The sequence below is a fragment of the Patagioenas fasciata genome, chromosome 3 (genome assembly GCF_037038585.1).
Source record: "Patagioenas fasciata isolate bPatFas1 chromosome 3, bPatFas1.hap1, whole genome shotgun sequence".
NCBI classification, from domain to species: domain Eukaryota; kingdom Metazoa; phylum Chordata; class Aves; order Columbiformes; family Columbidae; genus Patagioenas; species Patagioenas fasciata.
The window spans coordinates 82,790,408-82,813,394 of record NC_092522.1 but is presented as its reverse complement, the minus strand read 5'-3'; the positions used below and the strand labels follow the sequence as shown (position 1 = coordinate 82,813,394).

The following is a 22,987-nucleotide window of genomic DNA, read 5'->3' as shown; positions in this document are numbered from 1 at the left end:
AATATAGGATTGCCTAAGACTGGCTAATCTCAGATCAAGCGGCTGTAGAATTTTTTTAAAAACATGTTTTCCTCTTCATGTTAGTCGATAGACCTTAGATATTTATTTAAAAATAATCCTTCTGCAATTATATTTTATACAATTTCACTTCATAAAGGATACTTATGATAAGAATTGCAATAGATATACTTTGCATTTTTTTTTAATTGGAAAGAGATGTAGAATGTTAACATTTTATGTTTAAGAGTTATACCAAGCAGAACAACACCTCCCATGTGTTAATTAAGATGTCTAGGTTTAAGTTTCTTCCCCTTTTAAATAAATCACAGTTTCTGAAGATGAATTGAAAAATAAAGTATGAGATTTAACAGTGACCTTTTTTTATTACAACAATGAGGCAGTTTAAAACAATAATCTTCGTGTTCCACTGAAGTGGAAATATACCTCAGCATTGTCTTCTACTTTTACCATCTGACTCACATAAATACTAATGCAACAAATTAAACCAAATAAAATCTTTGACTGCAAGTGCTAGTTAATCTAAGCTTGTATTCTAAGTCAAACCACATCATACAGTGCTCCGTCATTAACAATGTTTCATTATAAATTAAGACAATCTGTGATTTCCATTACAGTCTGCTCACATTTTGATGAAATTATTTTCAGACTCAAGAAAACCAACAGTAAGAGACACTATAAGCTAAATACATTAATGTATCAGGTACTTTAAACTAATTTAATTTACTAAAATTAGCTAATGATGCAGGTAAATGAAGATGTTCTTTCTTTACAATTCAGGAGCTCAGTTACAGACCATGGAAACTGCCAGTGCTTGCAGTCAACAAAAAAAGAATTGGTAATTTTGCCCATCATTATGTACCACAAGGTGCCTCCTTTGTTTTAATTCTTTATTTACACATGTGGCATCTAAACAGAAGACAAGTGTCTCTGCCTTATTTCCTTACAAATGCATGAGTTGCTTTAATGCTTTTCCATATAGTTTATGTGATATTTTGACTTTTCAAAGTGTTTGTGAAATTCACTCAGTCATAATTTCTTATTTAGTAGATACAGAATTTCATTGTATTAAAAATAATTTGGTTTATTTTTCTTCTTACCAGGTAGCAATATGTAACAATACCTTATATTTTGTATGTATTAATTTTTGCAATGGAAATAAAATTCATAACTAGGAAGCTGTTGATAAGGCTACTTGTATGTGAGGAGAGATACAATTATTGATGTAGTACCTTGAGTAAGAACACGGCATTATCACGATTAGTGCTCGAATGTGGTTCAAAACATTCAGATGTCTTTCAACATTTTAGCAGCTGGTCTAGTATATCTTCTCAGCATTATGTAGTCCTGAAATTACATAATGACTAAGGAAGGTAAGTAGAGTTATTTATTGAAAAAGCTTTGAAAAGTTTTGAACAGTGAACAGTAAATCTTGAGAGTTCTTAGGGTACTCTGGATTTATGCTTCTCAGTGTTCACAAACATGCACAAAGTAAAAATACTCTTCAGAGTGACTGAGGAGATATATTTAGAAACCTTGCCATCCTTCTCCAATGTACTTCCATAGATTTATGATTTGTGCTTTTTTTTTTTTAAAAAAAAAAAGGTAAAAAAATAAGGTATTACAAGTCTTTGAAATAATTAATGCTCTAGTCGCTGTTCTCTGGAAGTGAATCAACAGCAGCAGACCCCAGCAGCCTGTTCATCTGACTGATATGTCCTTCCAGGCTGCTCGCACTCATTCTGAAAAATCACCTCAGAGTTGATGTTTCTGAGGGGAAACATCTTCCACGAGGTGGATATGATTGTACTCTGTGTGTAGAAGTTTCAAGAGCAATTTGCCATCTTTTGGAGGCAGAATTTCTCACCTGACCTACTCAGCTGTCTATAGACATGTATGAAAGAAAAGGAAGTTTGGAGGAAACGTTTTGTGTTGTTATCTGTGTCTTTATTCAAACCTCATTTTTCTGGTAAGAAATGTAATGCTGAAGTTGCATTATAGAAAGTGTGCTGTGCATCTTTTAAGGGTTTATACAAGATTAAGAGATTAAAGTTGAGAACAAGTTACTGTGTATGAATTCAAATGCAAAATATCCTCATTATAATAATTCACAGAGAAAAAACCCTACTGTCATAGAATCAGAATTTGCCGAACATGACCTAATGTCAACAATGAATTCCACTTTAACCAGCCTTTCAACCTGTGTATCGTCAGAGTAATTGGTCTTTTAGTTGATTTGACTAACTGACAGCTAAGCCACTAATAATTACCTGTGGCAGCATTTATATTTTTTTCTTTTACACTATAGCACAAGATCAATGAATATATTTTAAATATTAACAGTAGTTGAATGTTTAGATTATAATTTAAATAATTATTTATGGAAATATGACTACAGATCTGTGCTTACAATAGAGACACTTTTTAATTTGATTAAAGAGAAAACAGCAGCATATCTGCCCATCTAATTTTGTGGTTAAACTATTCATGACTTATAATAATATATTAATTTTGTCAATTTGTTAGGGTATCATTTCAACTTTTTGACAAGCTTTCATCTTTATTTAGCTGAATTCAGGTTCAACACAGTGCTTACTTAATAACTTATGCTTTATGAAGCTCTTCAAGAACATGATATTCTCACTACCATCCACAATTTTCTTACACTGTGGTGTTGAGGCTCTTTAACATAATGTGTTTCCATATGAATGATATACATAAAGCCAAAGCATATCTATGCATGATATTGGCAGAGTAGAAATATGCTGCAAAGACATACAAGAAGAACGTTATGCTGGAGAACTCATTTCAGAGGTAAGCTAAAGATAAGGGCTCAGTAAAAGCTAAACCAATACAACTGTTTGTTCCTTTACAAAATAATAGTTTGGGTACTGTGTTTTGTTTTTACTAAGAAGACATATTTGCTTATAGAGATGAGGAACATTCTTTGATTATGACTGAATAAAAAATAATAGACTGGGTAATAATAAGCAATGTTTTCAAACTTAAGCTATTCTTATTCACTGAAATTTCCAAATATCAGGTTTCAGTTATGGAACTAGAGATATTTGATTTTAAATATAAAATTTCAGTTTCTAAAATATCTTATAGTATGTCTGTTTATCTCTCAAGCTAGCTATCATTTACATCCCACTGGAAAAAAAAAAAATTGCAGATTCTCCTGTACGGCATCGTGTTACTCTTCTATTCTGACAATTGTGTCATTTTAAAACTAATGAAATATAACCATATTGGATTACTAATTGGTTTCAATATCTGAATAAAAACTCAAAGTATTTCTTTCCAAAGAGTGGTTAAAAAAATGTAGACATATTTAGACTTTCTTTCTGTAGCTATAGGAATTATCGGTATTTTTCATGTTTTTGTAAGTGTATTAAAATGTTATCTGAAGATTCTTATTAGTAGTATATCATTATTCTTGAGAGTATGTTGTTGTGTTTTAATTACATATCTTATTTAGCTGATGATATTAAAAAAGTAAAATTTTGTTGAAAAATTGAGCCAGATATTTAGCATAACTGAGGAAAGTTAATTATCATATATTCCAGTAAATGTATGTTTTAAAAAAGTATTTGACTGAAGAAACTTAGCATATAGTGGACCTTGGAAGGTATTTAAAAATCTAAGACGAAGACAGTTAAAACTCTTATAGTTACTTAAAACAGCAACTGAATATATCTTTAATGCACCCAAGTGTGCATATGTTTCTTTAGTGGTTAGTCTGATGTATAACAATTCTTTTTTATCTACTTATTTATTCAAAGTCAGAGAAGCACTGTTGCTAGAATAAGTACTCTTCAGGCATTAAGGATTTGCTTCTCTATCAATGCATTTCAAAAGAAGTCTTACTACACTGCCTTTTTAATAAATATTTTAAAAACTTTCTTGAACTAAGAATAAAGATAATTAATTTCAACTATATGATAGCTTTAAAACAGAGGAGTTTATCTGTTTTTTATTTGGTTAACCTACTTGTTTGGCCCAGCTTGCCATTACAAAGTATCTGAGGGTAAGTGATAACATAACATCTTCTGGCATATGTGAATACAGGAAGTCTGTGATTTTTCTGTTCATTTCAAAGTATTCTTTATTAATAAATTAGGCAAAAATTGTGTACAGATTTCTACAGAAGATAAATATTGTTGTTTAAACTGTCTTTCAGTGTTTTCAAAGAACAACTCATTATAAGCTTACATCTTGTTCCAATGAATTTGCATCAGAGTGAAACAGAAAAGTTTTTGTTGAATTACCCTAAACAGGAAATGAAAGAAAAGTGTTCTCCCTTAAGTATATCGACATTTCAGTGATAATAAGATGTATAAGCTCAGTACATGTGGATGCATCATAATTATATCATATGCTATTTTTTGTATATTGTCTTATTGACCCTAAACCATGCATTAACAATTATAAATGCATAAATTACACTTGTTTAGACACTCAGAAGGTCAGGAAATTAGAAGCAGTCATAAAATATATATGTTTTTTAAAATAATTACTGCAAATGTGCTTTTAACTAAGATATACCAAAAATGTCATACAGCAAATGCTACCTGACATTTTAAATCCACTCAGAAAAGAATAAAGTGATTGCTTTTGGCTGAAGAGGGACCATTACGGTAAAAGAAAAGTCAAGTGTATGGACTAAAAATGAGAGAGAATGTTTAAAATAATATTCAGGTAACTTAGGTTGTAGAGCTTGTTGAAAGTAAGGATACATGCTTGCAGGTCTGTCATTGACATTACTGAACAATTATAATAATTTTCCATTAAAAATCTCATTAAAATTTAGAACTTATACAAGCAGTATGTTTGATACCATTTGCAAATGTTATTTAGAGTTTTCATACACTGTATCATAGGCAGAAATATTCTAAGAAATGCTAGTGAAATATCAAATAGGTAAATTAGTCTCAGTTATTACTGTCTGGCTTTTAACATGTAACTGCTTATCTCTAACATAGAGCATTGCTGCTTTCCTTGGAGACCTGCTAACAAGAGCAAAATATGGATAATAATATTTAATGTGTAGATTATTTATTTCAGCTTTGAAACCAATCAGATCGTTTCGTTGCTTCATTACAATTCCTATAATTCTGCATGGGTCCGTCAGCCTCATATACATTTCAATTTATCTGCTATCTTTCAGCTGCCTTCCTGAACACTTGGTGCTCATGCAAAAATCGAAACAACATTCCAGTTTCCACCTTTATCTCATATCAAGATTCACAGAAAAGTACTTCGTATGTAAATAGTCCCTTCTCTTTGACTTTGTCAGTACAGAGGGCTTCATGAAGTTGGAGTCCAGAAAATATCTACCTCTCATGGCTCTATCTTGCTAAAATTCCTTATAAACCCTCCTCATAGCATCTATAAAACAATGTGTAGGCTCTGAGTAGTAGGCCCTGAATATGAATAAACTTGAGCTATAGAGAATCATAGAATCATTGCACTTGAAAGAGACCCTCAGGATCATTGAGTCCAGCCATAACCTAACTCTAGCACTAAACCATGTCCCTAAGAACCTCACCTTTTTAACATCCCTTTAAACACCTTCACGGATGGTGACCCCAGCACTGCCCTGGGCAGTCTGTTCCAATGCCTGACAACCCTCTCCATGAAGAATTTTTTCCTAATATCCGATCTAAACCTTCCCTGGCACAACTTGAGGCCATTTCCTCTCATTCTATCACTTGCTGCTTGGGAGAAGGGACCAACACTCTCCATGCTACAACCTTGTGTGAATGTAAAATTAATTCATCACTAACGTAACTGCTGATACTGGCATGAGGACATCATATCTTTTAAGAAGGCAACTCTTGAACAGATGACAACTGGCTAGCTGGACTCAAGAGGAATAAAGCTGTAATAATAATAACTAATATAGAGAGATGTTTTGAAGAAGAAACCGTGCCTCAGTCATTATCTTTTTTTTTTTTTCTTAATTCTTCTTTTTAAATACACTGATTATCAAACTTTTAGGAAACCTGTTTGATATTTTGCTAGATATGACCAAACAGAAATGGACAAATTCCCTCCAAGAACACAAGAGCAGTTGTGTTTCTCTAGTTGATGTCCTGTTTATGAGAAAAACCAACAGAGGGTACTGTGGGGGGTGTAAGTACAGGGTAATGCCTCTCCCGAAATGTTCTCTCAGCTTCAAGGAGCAGTTGAGAACCCTCATTTTTTTTCTGCCTGAAAGCTAGAAAACAACAGGCTGCCTTCTCCAATACAGTAGTATCTGTAATCACAAGTCCAGATGAATTTCATTGACTGCATCTACCATTGAATGTAAAGACAAGCCACAAATTTCAGGGAGTCCAGAAGCGATTGCCTGCCTTCTCCACGGCTCAGGCTGTGGGAAAACCTCTGCATGAGAGCGTCCACTGGCTTCAATATCTGATGCAGGTATCAGTTTAACACTTTGGTCCCAGCTTTCCAGGCAGCAAATGGGTTGAACTCTGAACACCTGATAGTGCTGCATGGCTCCAGGATGGCCAAGGAGCTGCTGTGAAAACTGCTAAACATTTGCAGTTTCAGAAGTTCCTTGTGCAAAGTAGCGGGAGCCCCAAAACTGCCAATCTGCAGTGTAAATCTCACAGTCTGCCTTTCAGAACACTGAAATTCTTCATTGGATCTGAGCAAAGATCCATCTACCATGTTTTTTTCACTTGTACTGTGCCTAGTTAAGAGGATAAGAAAAAAGGAGACAGCAGTATTGTCCTACAGTATTCTTCATTCTTCAGTGTTTTGTAGTTCAGAGAATGCCAGAAACACAGAAATAACATTTAAGTATGAATAATATTAATAGCTCCAAATGGATTTTATTAATGGATTTTTTCAGCTGATATTTATTTTTCTACATTTCAACGTCTTGTAGCAAGGATTTCTATAGCTTAAGAGCTCCATTTGTAAAGATTGCAGCCTTTTTTTGTTTTGAATCTGCAAGCCGTAGTTTCATGTGATGTTCTTGTGCTGGAAGAGACAAAAACCCACTGTTCCCTATTCACTTACAAGGCTCATAATTTTCTAGACTTCAGTCATTTCCCTTTTGTTTTCTCTTTTTGGAGCTGGGGAGCCCTAGTCCAGTTGTTCGTCATAAAGAAACTGCTATATTTACTTGCTTGTCCTCTTTTGATCCAGCTATACATTTGATCCTCTTCTCTGTACCTTTACCAGTCCTTCTACACTCTCTTTCCACCCAGGCCACCAGCACAGATTGCATTAATTATGAGAACCATTAATTTATACAGTGGTATAATACCCTTCTCTGTTTTCTAATAATTTCTTAATAATTCTCATTTTTCAGATTCCTTTTTTGATTTCTACTCAGCATTAAGCATTTTTTTCCCCATAGAACTACCTGTTATAACCCACTTTTGTTTTGTTTTGTTTTAAGAGGTATTAGCCAGCTCGAAGATGACTGCTATGTAAGCAAAGATTCTTTTTCATTTTTTTTTCCCATGGTCCCTTTCATCTACACTGAACTTTCTCTGTCATTTTATCTTCCAGTCGCTCAATATCGTAACATCTGCACAGTCAACACTCTACTACCTTAAACAACTTGATCATTCAGTAAACACTGTCATCTCAGAAGTGCCCCTTCTTTAATATAGTTTCTGAGTATATCCAGAACATGGGACTGAATTTCCCTTTAAACTCAACAGCAGTACTGTATGACTTGATACTTGCTGTTTCAACACATATGATGAATTCCTTTGTAACATTTTCTATTTTACAAAGAAGCTCTTTGACACTAGTATTTTAGTGTCAGGATCCCATACATTAGCCTTTCCCTTACCTTTAATTATATATTATATTAGAATTTTACCTTATTATGAATACATTACTCTGCAACTTGAAATGAATACAGAAAATATTTTTTTATTCTATTTTGGAAGTTTAAGTATTTGTTATTGGTCCTTAAAGACACTACCTAATACAAAGTGAGATTGTGTAACCTAACTTCAGATAGATGAATTAATTGTTTCAATCAAAGCTAGGCTACTGCTGTAGCAAATGAAAAAGACATAGTTGCAGTGCAGTTGCCCTCATTTGAACACTTAGCTGAGCTGTAGAAGTTGAATATAGATAACAGGATGACCATGAGCCAGCACTGTGTTCTTGTGACCAGGAAGGCCAATGGCATCCTCTGGTGTATTACAAGGGGGGTGGTCAGTAGATCGAGAGAGGTCGTCCTTCCCCTCTACTCCACCCTGGTGAGACACCATCTGGAATATTGTGTCCAGTTCTGGGCCCCTCAGTTCAAGAAGGACAGGGAACTGCTGGAGAGGGTCCAGCGTAGGGCAACAAAGATGATTAAGGGAGTGGAGCACCTCCCTTATGAAGAAAGGCTGAGGGAGCTGGGTCTCTTTAGTTTGGAGAAGAGGAGACTGAGGGATGACCTTATTAATGTTTACAAATATATAAAGGGTGAGTGCCATGAGGATGGAGCCAGGCTCTTCTCAGTGGCAAACAATGATAGGACAAGGGGTAATGGGATCAAGCTGGAACACAAGAGGTTCCACTTAAATTTGAGAAGAAACTTTTTCTCAGTGAGGGTGACAGAGCACTGGAACAGGCTGCCCAGGGAGGTTGTGGAGTCTCCTTCCCTAGAGACATTCAAGGCCCGCCTGGACACATTCCTGTGCGACCTCACCTAGGCGTTCCTGCTCCAGCAGGGGAATTGGACTAGATGATCTTTTGAGGTCCCTTCCAATCCCAAACATACTGTGATACTGTGTAATATAACCTTACCTCTGAATGCAGTTAACATTGCAGGTAGATATAAAGACAAAGCATAAAACATTTCCTAATGTAATTGTTCAAGTTTATTGTATAGTCCATGAATTATTTCAGTATATCTGGCATTATTGCTTAAAACCAAGGCCCTTGGATAATTCCTTGGTAAGAATTACGCTGTGGTGTGTTATGACTTGATGAGCTAGTAATGGTGAGCACTGGTAAAGATAAAATGCTGAACACTAGCTCACACGGTGAAACAAGCCATACTTAGCAAGGCCACTGGGATCTGATGTACAGATTTGATAGCAGGTTTTCCAGTTGTCACACCATTTGAGAACCATTAATACATCTGCAGAAGCTGACCCAAGATGAAGGCAGTTTCTTCAAAACTTTAAAAGTAGTTTTTTTTTTTTTTTTTTTTTTTAACATGATTAAGTGTAAAGGAAAGGAATTCCTGTGAAGTTGGAAGGGGGTGATATCTGCCACCTGTGATAAAACTTAATTCTCTGTTGACTCTGTATGATTTGGATTTCTGGAGTTTGTTTTACAGATTCCAACTCATTTGTACTTTCTGTGGCTACATGAAAAATTAAGAGTAATTTGTAACAGTAAACAAAATATTTTGAGTGTTTTTTAAGTAGACATGACAGAGCAAAGGAATTCATGTTGTGTATGGTCTACAAAAAAAGTCTAGAGTTTATCTCCAGTGTAAGTGGCATAAACTCCGCTGTAAGTGCTATAAAAAGATGCTGTAGATGAATGATCAGTTGTTGATTTGTCTTGTCTTCCCTGTACAAGGAAGACACATAAAGAAATCGTTAGCGTGGAATTTAGATAATTTTTAAATTGCACTTTACAGGTGACAGGAAACTGCTGGTTTTCAAAATGTATTTCATTACGATATTGTGATCTTTAGGTTCTCCAGGATTTAGTTCTAAAAAACCAAGTAAATATATTCTAAACTGACTTATGATAGCCATGAAAGACATGAAAGTCTCAAAGAACTTTTCCTATGCAAATTGGCAAGAAAAAAATTGTCTCCTGGCTGATTGCTCAACAATCTTTATTGATCATGTTCCCTCAACTAGTTAGATATGGATGTCAACAATTTGACTGAAACTTCGTTTTGAATTTGTTGATTCCACTAGGTTATTTGACAATAGTATCAAAGACAGTGTCAAAGATCTCTCATTTTTTACATTGCTCCCATAAGAATTGACTTCTCTTCAGTAATTTGCACAGATAAGTACTTTAACTGAAGTCAAAATTTATAACGTTGTAATATTCTTCAAATAATTTAAATTTCTAAAAATAGTTATTTTTCTTGCTGTTACTTTTTACAACAATTTATTATTTTTGATAACTAAAAATATTTTGGAAGCTATTTATTTTCAGAAATATTTTCACTCTCCTTCATTGTTTTAAAAGTGCTCGAGTACTAGCTGATTACACTTTTATGCTCAGAAAGACATAAAATACTGAAGAGAAAAAAAAATCCTCCAGGGACTGACAAACTTGTTTTAGGGAAATTCAGACTGCAAAACCAAGTTATTTTCATTACCTCCTTCTTCTATGAAGCTCCCTTAAACATCCAAGTAATGCTTTCTTTTCATCAACTATTTCATACTGTTTCATTTTCACATTCATCATACAGCAAGGTTTTTTTGGTGTAAATATTTAGCTTAAGTGCTTCTTGCTATTGCTCTAAGTCAATGGTATGAAAGCCATTGTTCCAGACCTTGCCTTCTGTTTTAAAATGAGAAGACAAGGTGTTTGAATGAGGAGAATATTAAGAAAAGAGAAAAATGTACAAAACTCGAGGGGCTGTTGGTAAGCTTTAGAGAAACCTGAAGCTCTATTTCTGCAATAATATTTTTCTTGTCTTCTTGGAAACTTTGTTCTCTCAAGGAATAAACAAGATATTTCTGATGATTAAACAGTAATCATAAAGCAATTCTGTTGTGTGTATCTGTAATAATTAACAAATTTGTGACTTTTTTTTTCCCCAACTGCAAAGTGCTCAGTCTTTTAACTGAGCTGCAGACATATCACTTTAATTATATCTTTAGACTTTGAAAAAAAATTACACAGCAGAAGGATGACACATACGGAGCTGATCACAGAACAGTGGTTCAGTAAAGTCAGAACCACATAATCTGTCAGAAGCTGACCTCATTTTTGAATGCTTTTAAATTATATGAGTGGTTTTGCAATGAGTTTGGAAAGACAGCTATATGCATATTCAATTTCGATTCATTTTTTCTCTATGCTTTATATTTTTACTGCTTCTGTTATTTTTTTTTTCTTAAATGAACTGTCATGCTTCGCATTTCAAAGTAATCAACAATTGTTTGTCAATAGAAGATCTGAGTGACAAAGTGCACATTTCTTGTAGCCATAATGTCATAATACAAATGGTAACTCTGAAACCTATTAACATACTAAGCAAGACATCCTAATTTAAAAATAAAATAAAATTCACAGAGTGTATATTTATGTTTTCTAAGGAAAGATAAACCATGATGTTCCCACTAGTCTACGACTTTCCTCTTTTCTGCAGTGAAAACCAAATAGCCATAACCATAATTAAAGAAAATTCAGGGCCAAAGTTGAAACTACGTCCTGGAGCCCTCTCTAAATTTAGATCTCAAAAGACACAGCTGTATAAACGGGCTTTTCCTCCTCTGTACTATTCAGCAAACCTCTGTTATTTCACTAACATTGATAAATGCAAGTTAAAGGAATGCAACACATGATAGAGAAAAGATGAAAAATCCTTAATAGAGGAAATAAGTGGCTATAACAGTTCTTGGCTGACATTGGTTTGTCAGATCTGTCTCTGTGTTAGTGTTATTTTGAAGAAATTTTCTGTGTGCAGTGGGGCCTCATGTCAGAGGTTTAGGATCAAATCACAGAGGCGAAGAACGATGCCCCTTCCCACTGGCCTGCACAGAGCCTGCACCCCCAGCCCAGCACCCACTCTACTCCTGGTAAAATCCACAACAGATTCATTTACACTAGTCTCTCCTTTGCCGTTCAAGACATTTTGCTTGCCACTAGAGAAGAAGGAGAGAAGGACACATTGCCCAATGTATGCTGCCTCTAAGTGCTGATTAAGTATAGCCTGGGCGTTTCAGGGAGAGTCTCCTAGTGCTGCCACTGTACTATTGATCCAGATGCAGTGCCAAATGACGCTCAAAGAATAGTTAAATCTCTATGTCATGTCTAGATTTACAAAATTTAACATCCCCCAGCATCCACATCCATGTAATGATGAGATCTTTGGTGGGACTACATCCTATGCAATAATTTGTAGGGGAATGAAAGATGCTAAAAAAAAATTCATGTGAGATCTTCAGGAGTACTTAAGTGCTTCAAAACCAGAGGTATAATAGAATTGAAAGTTAGTGTAACCTGTGCTTCTCATTTCATTTCACTCACCTACATTTGAAAATCTAGACTATGATTTCTGTGAGTGCTGCTGGAGGCAGATACTAGAGTTGAACTGAAATATGAGCAGCTGAATTTTTTTCCAGGATCTTTAAAAAATAGAGAAAAATTATTGGGAAACAGTAAAAAAAAGCCTTACAAGTTCACAGTTCTCTGGTCAAGATAAAAAAGACTTGTTCTGTTGTCTTTTATGGGTGTGTCTTTACAAGTATTTGCACCTGCTTGCAGAGTTACTGTAGTGATTGTTTTGGTAATACATGTCTTATGGTGGGGGCAGTTGGCACCGGTGACAGCCTAGGCCAAATGAAGATAATGATGTAAGGACATGACTGGGGTTAATGACATGGCTGGAAATGAAGTCTTTCCACATTCTGCACTGGTGGTCATGGCTTCTGGCTTCTTGCAGCTTCAGTTCAGACTAACATAGTTTTTAGCTACCAAAACTGTTTCGTAAATTATTTCCGCTTGCGTCTTTTATGGCTTTGGCTGGGATAGAGTTAATTTTCTTCATAGTGGCTCCTATGGTGCTGTGTTTACACAGATACGAGGCTTTTTCTGTTTCTCAGGCTGCTATGTCAGTGAGAAGGCTGGGAGCGGGCAAGAGGTTGGGAGAGGACACGGCCAGGACGATTGACCCAAAGTTACCAAAGGGATATCCCAGACCATATGACACTGTGCTCATCAATAAAAGGGCAGGGAAAGAGGAAGAAGGGGGGATGTTTGGAGTTGTGGTGTTTATCTTCCTAAGTAACCATTATGCTTAATGGAGCCCGGCTTTCCTGGAGGTGGCTGAACACCTGCCTGCTGATGGGAGGTAGTTAATGAATTCCTTCTTTTGCTTTGTTTTTGTGCTTGGCTTTTGCTTTACTTATTAAACTATCTTTATCTCAACCCACAAGTTTTCTCTTTCTCTGTTTTACCCTTCTGATTCTCTCCCCCATCCCACTGTAGGAAGTGGGTTGTGTGGGGCTGAGCTGCCATCTGAGGTTAACCCACAATACCTCTTTAATGCATCATAAAAACCTAGCAGAGAAGAATAGAAAAATAAACCAGCAAAAAACATGCAAGTGCCTTCACTTCCAAGCTAAGCCAGAAACGGTGTGTTTAAATATGCTGAGCCAAAGGAATGAACAGCATGCTCAGGAAAGCAGCTCTTCTGTAGGCACATCCGATTGACATAGTTCTTCCCAAACCCTAACTTAATCATGCAAGTGACTCATTAGCTATCACAGAGGAAGTTTTTCTTCCTGCTCACACAGATCCAGTGCCTGGGGTAGAAAACAGGGTTTGGAAAGAGGGCAGCTGGAGTCACCCTTGGGCTGTGCAAGCTGACGGTGTGTGTTCAGCTCTCATGGGGCCCCTTGCTAGTTGAATCTCTTTCTTGTTGTTGCCTTCTAACCTGACAGGTTAGAAGCGTTAGAAAGCCATAAGAAGGAAAGTTCATCTGGTGGGGGCAGTTCAAAGCATGTAGGTCTGCTGAGGGAAGTCGTTTGTCCCAAACAAGCGGGAGTGATATAGAATTGTTGCCTGCCCCAGCGACTCTTAATAGCAAAAGAAAATGACTCTTTGAAGACAAGATAGCTGCAGTGCATCAACCACGCTACAAAAATATAGGATGAAGACCTTTCCGTGAAGGTCTAAGTTATTTGTAATTTTCTCCTGTATGTTTGTGTGACTCAAGAGGCTGTATTTGTAGCTTCTTGACACCATCTACAAAGTGCTCATTTCTATCAGAAGAAACATTATCTATATGAAAGGGTATTCAGCCTCATCCTTTGTGCAACTTTGCAGAGGTACTGAAGAGTGTTTTGTATAATTGTTACAACAACTTCAAAGCTTCCTCCTTGTCCTTGAGGATAGGTATTACTCTTTTCATGCTATCATCAGTGCATTTCTTCATCTGCATTCTCTGACTAAAAAAAATAAATTATACATGTTCTCAAATAGTATTTGAATGATTTCTTGCAAATTTAGAGCTAAATAATAATATCTTTGTACTTCGATTGCAGCTTCCATTTCAGAATTTTAAATCATCTTACAAACATTAGTAAACTAAATTGCACAACATCCTTTTCAGTTAAACGTTACCAGTGTTGATTTCTTCTGAAAGGAGGGGTTGGAATGCACTTCTGGACATCTAAAAAGAAAAAAAAACCATGCTGACTCAGCTGACAAGCAAAACTGGTTGCAAAAGCAAACAATACGCGTGAATATCACAGGCCCAGCACACTTGGAACAGAACAAACTTTCTCTGATTTCATACCCAAATACAGCAGCTGTGGTACAAAGAGTAATTTTGCTTCACTAAAACCCTGTTTCAGAGTTTCCATCTGAACATACAGAAGGTGCCCTTAAAGTTGCTACACATAATTTTACCATATCTAGGTGATAATCTAGGAGTTAATAAACAATGTGCTCCAAAGGAATCCCAAGCTTCTTCCCTTAAGTCACGCTAACATCCAAGGTACCAAATTCTTTGTTTCAGTACCTTATTGATGATATATAAGTTCTTGCTGCCAAGATTGTTATTGCCATTGATCTTCTCTGACATGTGTTTAATCGAACATCTATTTAATCAGGTAAAACACCTGATCTTTATTAAATAAGAATATCTTATTAAAGACAATATTCACATACACTCTTTGAAGGTGGATACTAAAAAATTACATTTCACAAGGTAAAAAATTTTTGGGTGAAAATTGCAGACTGAAAGAAAACAGTTCTGCTGATGTTTTATAGTACCTTTGAATGACGGCTTACAAGGTGTCAACAGTTCAGGTATTCTAAAGCAGTCACATTCTCTTCATTACTTTCTAAACAGCAAACTGACAGGTAGTTTTTGAATCATTAGACTTTCACTCTGATTTCTTGAGAGTCCTGTGGCTCACACAGACGCACGTACCATAACTCTAAGCAGTTATGGCACGACTTTTATACCTGCTGTAAATGTGGGTATTGTATCTTGGGACTTGTTTTACTGTTAACACAATCATCTATTTACATGTTTGTAATGACTTATATTACATTTACAAATTATAGTAGATAACCATGAATGGAACAAGGAGCCTAAAATGAACAAGGGTTCAAGATTATTTATTTACATGTTCATCTCTGAAAAACAAAAAATACTTTAAGAACCAGGCCACAAGAATGAAAGGAGTTGTTTTTAACATGCATCACAAAGAAAGGACAGCTAAAAAAAAAATGTTGGCTTATTCTACTGAAAATTTAGGGTAGGAAAAACACTCACTATCATCAGGTTTTCTATCATTCTCTGAAAACAGTAAGTTTCTAAGCCAGCCTGCCTAACTGGCTCCTCAAAGCCAACCTCAAATGTCAGCTTCTTCTATCAGCAATTTTAAACTGCCTGTGAAAGTCTGTTGGGTTTGTGCTCCTGCTTCCTACTGTACAAATTATGGCAAGAGATAGGCAGAGGTGGTTCTTTCAAGGAGGATTTAGCGTTGTGGTAGGATCTCGGGAATGTGACAAAGACGTAGGTTACAGTCAGGGAATGCATAGGATCATACAGGGGAATACTCAAGGGAGGTGTTTTTGGAGATTCAAACAAGCCTCCCTCATTCTGGACTGAGTGTATACTCCATTGGTCCATTTTTTAATTCCATGCTTAATTAAAAAATGAATAGTTCTTTGAAAAAATGCAAGATTTATGGTCCATGTAGAGATGAGAATTTTTGTGTTATTTTTTTAGTGTAGTTCATTGTGGAGCACACATTTACTACCAGTGATCAAATAACCCTTTATATTATTTTTCTTCTTGCTTTGTAATTGTCATGGTTTAAGGCAAGGCAGCAATAAACCACGGCAGACGGTCCCTGTTATCCCCTCACCTCTCACCACCCCCTTCCTTTAGATCGCAAAGATGATAGGAAGGATAAGGAGGAAGGGAGATTTCAACTTCAAGTTGGAAGGTTTTAAAGGGTTTTACCAATGCTACTAATAAATAGAGAATATATATACAAAATATACAAAACCAATCTCAAGTGCTCGATGTGGAGTTGGCGTCACTCCAGCAGCGGTGGAGCTGGGTGTGCGGAGCTGGCAACTCCAGCAGGTGCAGCTCAGGCCCCCGCAAGTCATGGGCGGGACTGCACAGCAAACTGGAACCTGGTTGCAAGGATGCAGGGCCTGAGGCCTGTAGATCACAGACAGACAGACAGGGTCCTGTCTAGATGCCGGCCATGGTCGAAGAGAGAGTGACCCTCGTGATCACCCTCTTATATAGGGGGTATGACAGTTATGGGATGGAATACTTAATTGGTCAATTTAAGTCTCCTGTTCCATCCACCCCTCCTCAAACACGCCCCTTCTCTTGATGGAACGTGAGAAAACTAATCAGTCTTTCTTGGCTACCATAGTAATAAATCTAAACCTGAGCTTCTTCAGCATTCCGTTGGTCTTCTTATCAGCACCGAGTACAGCATCTGAGGAAAAATATGCAGGCTAAAACTCAGGAAAGTGCAGCCACCTAGAAGAACTTAGCTGAAAGAAAAATCACTAAAAGAGAACTGGTCTTGTTTTTAACAAAACCAGGACAAATGGTTGTGCTCTCCATGAATTTTCTTTAGGGAACAAGTTGACATCATGCTGCTATCACTATCACTTTGTCAGAAATGGTGATGCAGATGACGAGCAGAAAGGTTCCTTGTTCTGGTTGCTCTAATAAAATCAGAAGAGACAGCAGGAAATACCTGACTGAAGGAAACAGGTTGTCAGACGTGTTCAAGACCCAAAAATGTTGATTGCTTTGTGTGGCAAACCAAAACTGAGATTCTGCAGGTGGAACTCTTCTGAAAATCTGACATTGTCATGCATATTTGTCTCTCCTACAACAGGCTTTAAGTTGTGTCCTTTTGCTTTCTCTTTCATCTTTCCTTCTAGCTGTTTATTTTTAAATTTTTGCTTTTAAATAATCTTGTTTCCACTCTGGCATAAGACTACCTCAGTGAGAAGATTCTTTCCTTTTGAACTTCTTAAGCACTCTAGTAATAAAAATTCTAATAATAAAAACTTAAGGACTTACATTTTTATCGCTGGGTCATGCCAGAATTCTGCTTCCACTCCAATGGTTAGATAAAGAAAGGTGAAAATAATTCCTATAAAGCACTAGGAATATTAGGTTTTGCTCAGACATCATGTTGTCACATACTGCTTTATATTCTGAAAAACGCAAGGAGAAGTATGCAGGACATGTAACCTTTTTTTAGTCTAATTTCCAATTAGGTGTGGTTTGGCCTTCCTGGTAGTTGTGAAAATAGTGACTTAGGCCCCACAGTTCAACAAGAAAACTCAGTGCTGTAATGAATTGTTACATTTTTTAACCAATTTAGCTACTTTAGGTCAAAATGAACATGGGAATATGCTGTTTACGTGCAAGCACATGCCTGGAAAACTAATGAAGTCTGTTCTCAGATTTGCCAGCTATTATCCTCAATTTGCATTTGACTATGATAATACAGTTCCAACTATATCAATGTCTGTCAAGCCATCTTGCTTTACAGTTGATATAGCACTAGCTTCATGTTAAACACATAGTTAATATATCTTGGATAATAAGGATTTTTTTGTGGGTGCTTTAATATCCTGTCCCATCAATGCTTTTCATGGCTGTTTAGCTTGACTAATGACTTCCAAATGACCACAGAAGACAGAAGTCTCCCTGGGTGTTGCAAAGTGTGGGGGATTAATTTCAAAAAGCCTGTCTGAATTGCATTAATGCAACTATTTGACCTGTGTATATCCCCAGGGCAAAATCTAGTCAAGCAAACAATAAACAGGATTTCAAATTGCAGTTTTCCTTTTTTCTGAAACTAAGTTCAATTAATTGACTCTTCATTTTATTTCCAGATCTAGTGGTGGAAAACTGCTGCCAGTCTTACCCGGTTTTGGTTTGGTGTAATGTACTCTCCAAGGTTTCCTGGGAAGGAATCCTTTGTAATGTGTTTGGTTCTTTCATACATATATCACAAAACCTCTTGACTGCACTGTGTTTTAATTTATTTTTCTATCGTCATCTTTATTCTGAAGTTTTAATTTTGTTTTATTTAATTTTGCATTTAATTATCTCTGCATTTAATGTTGATATGTTCTTATTGTAACTATAAGGTATGTGCAGCCTGACAGGAGGATTACCATCAGTGCACCTAGCGTGTACAGAAGAGTGAACAAAATCTGTAGTTCTGGTGCCTGGACCCAATGGTATAAGATTAAAATTGAGCATTGTCAGTAAATTGCCAAGATATCCTGAAGTCTGCCTATAAAAATTTGAAGCCAGACTAGGAATGAGAAAAGGTATATTATAGAGATCTTTGTTATACTGGGTAGACTTTCAGATGAAGTATGCATGCAGCTCAAATACTGAAAACTCAATGCTGGAATTGTCTATGCCTTCATTAAAGCCTAGAAAATGGTGTGGTTTTTTATTAGAAGATATTTTTTCCCCACTGCTGTATTTGAGCTTCAGTAACAGTTTTTGTTAGTTATCTGTTGGGAGGGTATTGGATCTTAAAGTTGTTGATATTTAAGCACATATCATTTGAGAGTGAATCATTTTGATGCAGTATTACATAATTGTCACTTAAATCTGTTTACTTGCCAAGACTGCATTCTTAATGTCAAGGTTTCAATATTAAATATAGATTAATTTTGTCAATTGTGATGTTGACAAATTTAATTGACCGTAATTGTCAAAATTGCTGGTCATTAATTTATTCTCAGATTTTCTGTGTGAAAATATAAACCTGCAAAAGTGCCATTGTTAATTATGGTCCATTTGAAGTGACCTAATTAGCATTGTGTGATGAACCAACACATGGAAAAGCAAATGGGGGGACATGGTAGGGAGATAATTGAATGTGACATGAATACTAATATTGACTTTATACTATTTGAGCCATTAAAACACTGTCCAATGAAAATGACTTAATTTTATTTCATGTTTTTATTTGCTAGAGAAGCACAGAAGGATAATGAGGAACACCTGAATTCTTTCGTCTGGAAAAATATTTGGCAGGATGAATGGAAAAGCTGAAATAAGAGAGGTACCCCACTTTTATTTAGCGATGGGCAACCTGGTCCGTATTCTCCACCACTCTGAAAGAGTTTCTTAGTTTGCAGGATTTTCCAGGAGCACACAGTTGCTAGAAAGGAAATAGGGGATTGCAGACCCATTTTGCAGAGGTGAGTGGGCTCAAGAGAGGAGGAAAGCTGGAAGTCATGACATGTCTCCATGTCATCTTGTCACTGATGCCATGAACCATAAGTCGTTAGACCAACAGCCTTCTGTAAGGGCTCAAAATTATTTCAGCCTTCTTATTAAAAATCAGAACACTGGGAAAGAAAGCACTGAATACACTGACCACTCTTTGGTTTAGTCTCATTGTGTGAGCTGAATTCAAGACTGGATCAGTTCCTGGATCAGGGTTTGAGAGACAATATTCTGAGCCATCTTTCTGTCTGATGAATATAATCCTCCCTGAAACTGAATTTGTGAAAACAAAAGGAACAACCATTCTTGGACTTTTTATCTACTGTCAGTCTCATGGAAGTCTCATAAATGTAATAGTTCTTGTGCAGGCAATGTCCGCTACTGAGTGAACACTGGCTAGATGCCACTTTTGGCATGTGGGGGCTTGTAAGAAGCTCTTTAAACTCTGACTTTTAGAGAATGCAGAAGACTGAAGAAGAGGTGAAAGGGAAGCCAGGAAAGATGAAAGACAAGACAGAAACAGAAGGGTCTTTATTGTACAGATATTTACAGCCCTTTTTGCTAAAAAATGTTTTGGGTATGTTAAAAATGCTTGTAGAGTAGTGGGAAAATTGCTTAAGCTTGTTTTTTCACAGCAAATATTACTGTTTTCTTTCTACCTTTTGATGATGAACTTGTATCTATATGTTTGAGACTGGGCACATGCATTTGACGAAATCTAAAAAAGCATCTAAAATGATCCATTAACATGTGGTTTCAAAATGTACTGAGTCACATGCTAACATAACTAGTAATTGTTGCATGCATCCTGTTTATGCTTCTACTTATAAGTAGCAAGATATGCTTCTTATATGCATGCTGTTCTTAAAAATATTAAAATTAAACTTAGGTCCCTACTGCAAGTTTTGATGACTAAACTGTTTCTTTAATGCACATAGTTGTCATAGCTCTGATACTTCAAATCCAGAACCATTTATTATGCAAAATGTTTTTCAGAAAACTAATTATAACATCAAGTGGAGTGGTGCTGAAAATAGAATGAATGAGAAATAATGAGAAAAATGAATCCAATAATTATTTAAAGTAGTGGGTGTTAGCTTCTCCTCTGATCCTACGGTGGTGGTAGCCAGGAGTAGCTTCAAAGTAACAATACACATCCGGACATTGAGGACATTTTTATTCTCCTATTCATGTTTTACTGCATTACAAAAATCCAGTAGATTTAGTCTGTTTTTCAATTACACTAGCCACTTACACGTGTAGTGCAAAGCTCTCTGTACTGTTGTACCGGTCAACAAAAGACAATGATTAAATTCTAAAAAAGCATTAGATGAAACTGACACTACAATAGGCATCAGTAATCAGAGGCATAATCACTTTCTGCTGGAAGTCTGTAGCTGTAAAATGAACAGAAACTCACATTCAGCTTTGAAGTCCATTTTCATGCAAAGATCAAATAGCTCTGTCAGATTTATTCCTCACAGTTTTGAAGTGTAAATGTAAACCAATTCAGGATTTATCTACTGTAGCACTGTGGAGCAGGCATGTGTTCAGAAAAAGCATGCACGACAAAATTATTTCTGTTTAATAGTCAGAATTTTGGGGACGCTCATGTTTGGTGTGAAGAAAAAGACAAAAAAGCAATTACTTTACAGGTGTTCTACATCATGGCATGTTCCTGGAGCACTGAGTTGGCGGTTTCAGTTTTTCCAGTGCCCAAGTGGCTCAGTGCTGCAGCAGCACATCTTTGATTGCACAGACTTTCGATGGAACTTAGCTCATTGACCTGAAGATCAAATACACATTTATGAGCATGCATTTAATAAGTTTAGGTCCAAACAACCTGCAAACTGCTACACAACCTCCCTGACACCTCTCTCAGCTCTCATGCTTGACTGAAGAGTGAGCATTTCCAGCAGTCATATCCATAGTGCTCAGCTCTGGCAACAGACGAGAATTTTCTCAGCTACCAATATAGCAAAAGGGCAGATGGGTGGTTACTTTTTGTAAGTGGGAGATGGGGCTGGGTGAGAAGGAAAGAAGTGCTAACTGTTCTAAGGGCAATGAAAAGACAAATTTGGATTTTTTTTTTTAATTGAAGAGAGTCCTACTGAAGTCTGGACTTTCCGCCCTCATAGGAAAATGCACATAATAGTAACAAAACAGTTTCTGTGTTTAAGACTTTAATTAAGAGCAACCTCTGACAAAGTGTCGGCACAAAAACCTGTTTATAAATGGTGTGTCTCTACATACCCAACCCCTGTATTTCACTAGTGGACACCTTTTAGGAAGGAGCATTGACTGAGCATTTTCTTCGACTGCTTTGAGTGAGCCTTATCTCAGTGTAACATGTTTTTCATCCATAAAGAAATATAATTTTTTTTTTTTCCAGGCAAAATAGGGCAGCCCCACTCAGACTCACTATCAAAACTGGTCTTGAGCCTGCACTTGATAATTACCTACCTACCTACCTACCTACCTACCTACCTACCTACCTACCTATCTACCTATATGTTTAAGCTGTCTATGGTTTAGCACCAGCAGGGAGAGTGCTAGTTGGCGTGGACCAAAACGATGCTGAGGAAGATGTTAATCAGTTAAACAACAAGGGCCACTGCAAGACAGCGCTCTGGCCCATGCCCTGGTCAGTTCCTTAACATAAAAAAGGTCTTGATGGTGTTGTGCCATGCTATCAGAGGAAAGCTACGAAGGAAGAAGGATGAGAAATTGATTCAGCCACCGTGCTCACAGGCACCTTAATTATGGGGGTGTTGGCAGCTTTCACACAGGCAAAATGTGAGACAAAGCTCTGGAGAAGTAGAGTAGTTGGAAGTTTTCACTGGAAACCTAGTCTCTTGAGCTGACATGAAAAAAAGTTTGGAGATTTTCTGGTATTTTTTTTTCCCCTGAAATTGCCAAATATTCATGTTCAGTATTTTCAAAATATGTTTCTCAGTTTGTAATGATTCTCCTTTTAAGAATAAAAATGTTTTAAAAACTAAAACAAAGATTGATAATACATCATTAAAGGTGCTTACATATACAAACACATATATTTCATTGATAATTTATTAGGGGAAAAAAAGGTTTGGAGTTTTTTGTGTTGATTATTCAAAGAGAGGTTGAGAGAAATTATCAAAGAGTATTTTATTTGGTATAATAAAATCCCTTAGGAATTAGAAAATAATTTCCCATTTAACCCCCACAATGAAAATCTCAGCATCTGCAGACATACAGATATACAGGTAGGACTTGCTTGCAGGTGTCTTTCTCAGTAATTTATTCACCGTTGCATTATATGTCCTGGACCCAGAAATGCCTCTAACTTCCTACCAAACGAAAAGCACTGGAAGCAATTTTAGAACAGGTAATGGTTCACAGATTTCTCTCCAGTTGTCACTTTAAACATCATTGTCCTGAATGACAAGATAGAGAATGGCCAAGCTGTAGGATATCACCTACTAAAATAATGACTGAAATTTCACAAAGCCTGTACAATACACATAAAAGGCAGATCTCTGTTTTCAA

At 36.3% G+C, this 22,987-nt stretch overlaps 1 long non-coding RNA gene across 1 annotated transcript; it reads left to right on the top strand.

Moving 5' to 3' along the window:
• Positions 1-2,656: 2,656 nt before the first annotated feature.
• On the top strand, positions 2,657-22,377 carry LOC139827748 (uncharacterized). Its single transcript, XR_011738668.1, has 3 exons — positions 2,657-2,832; positions 18,358-18,543; positions 19,204-22,377. It is a non-coding gene; the product is annotated as an uncharacterized lncRNA (long non-coding RNA).
• The last annotated feature ends 610 nt before the right edge of the window (positions 22,378-22,987 follow it).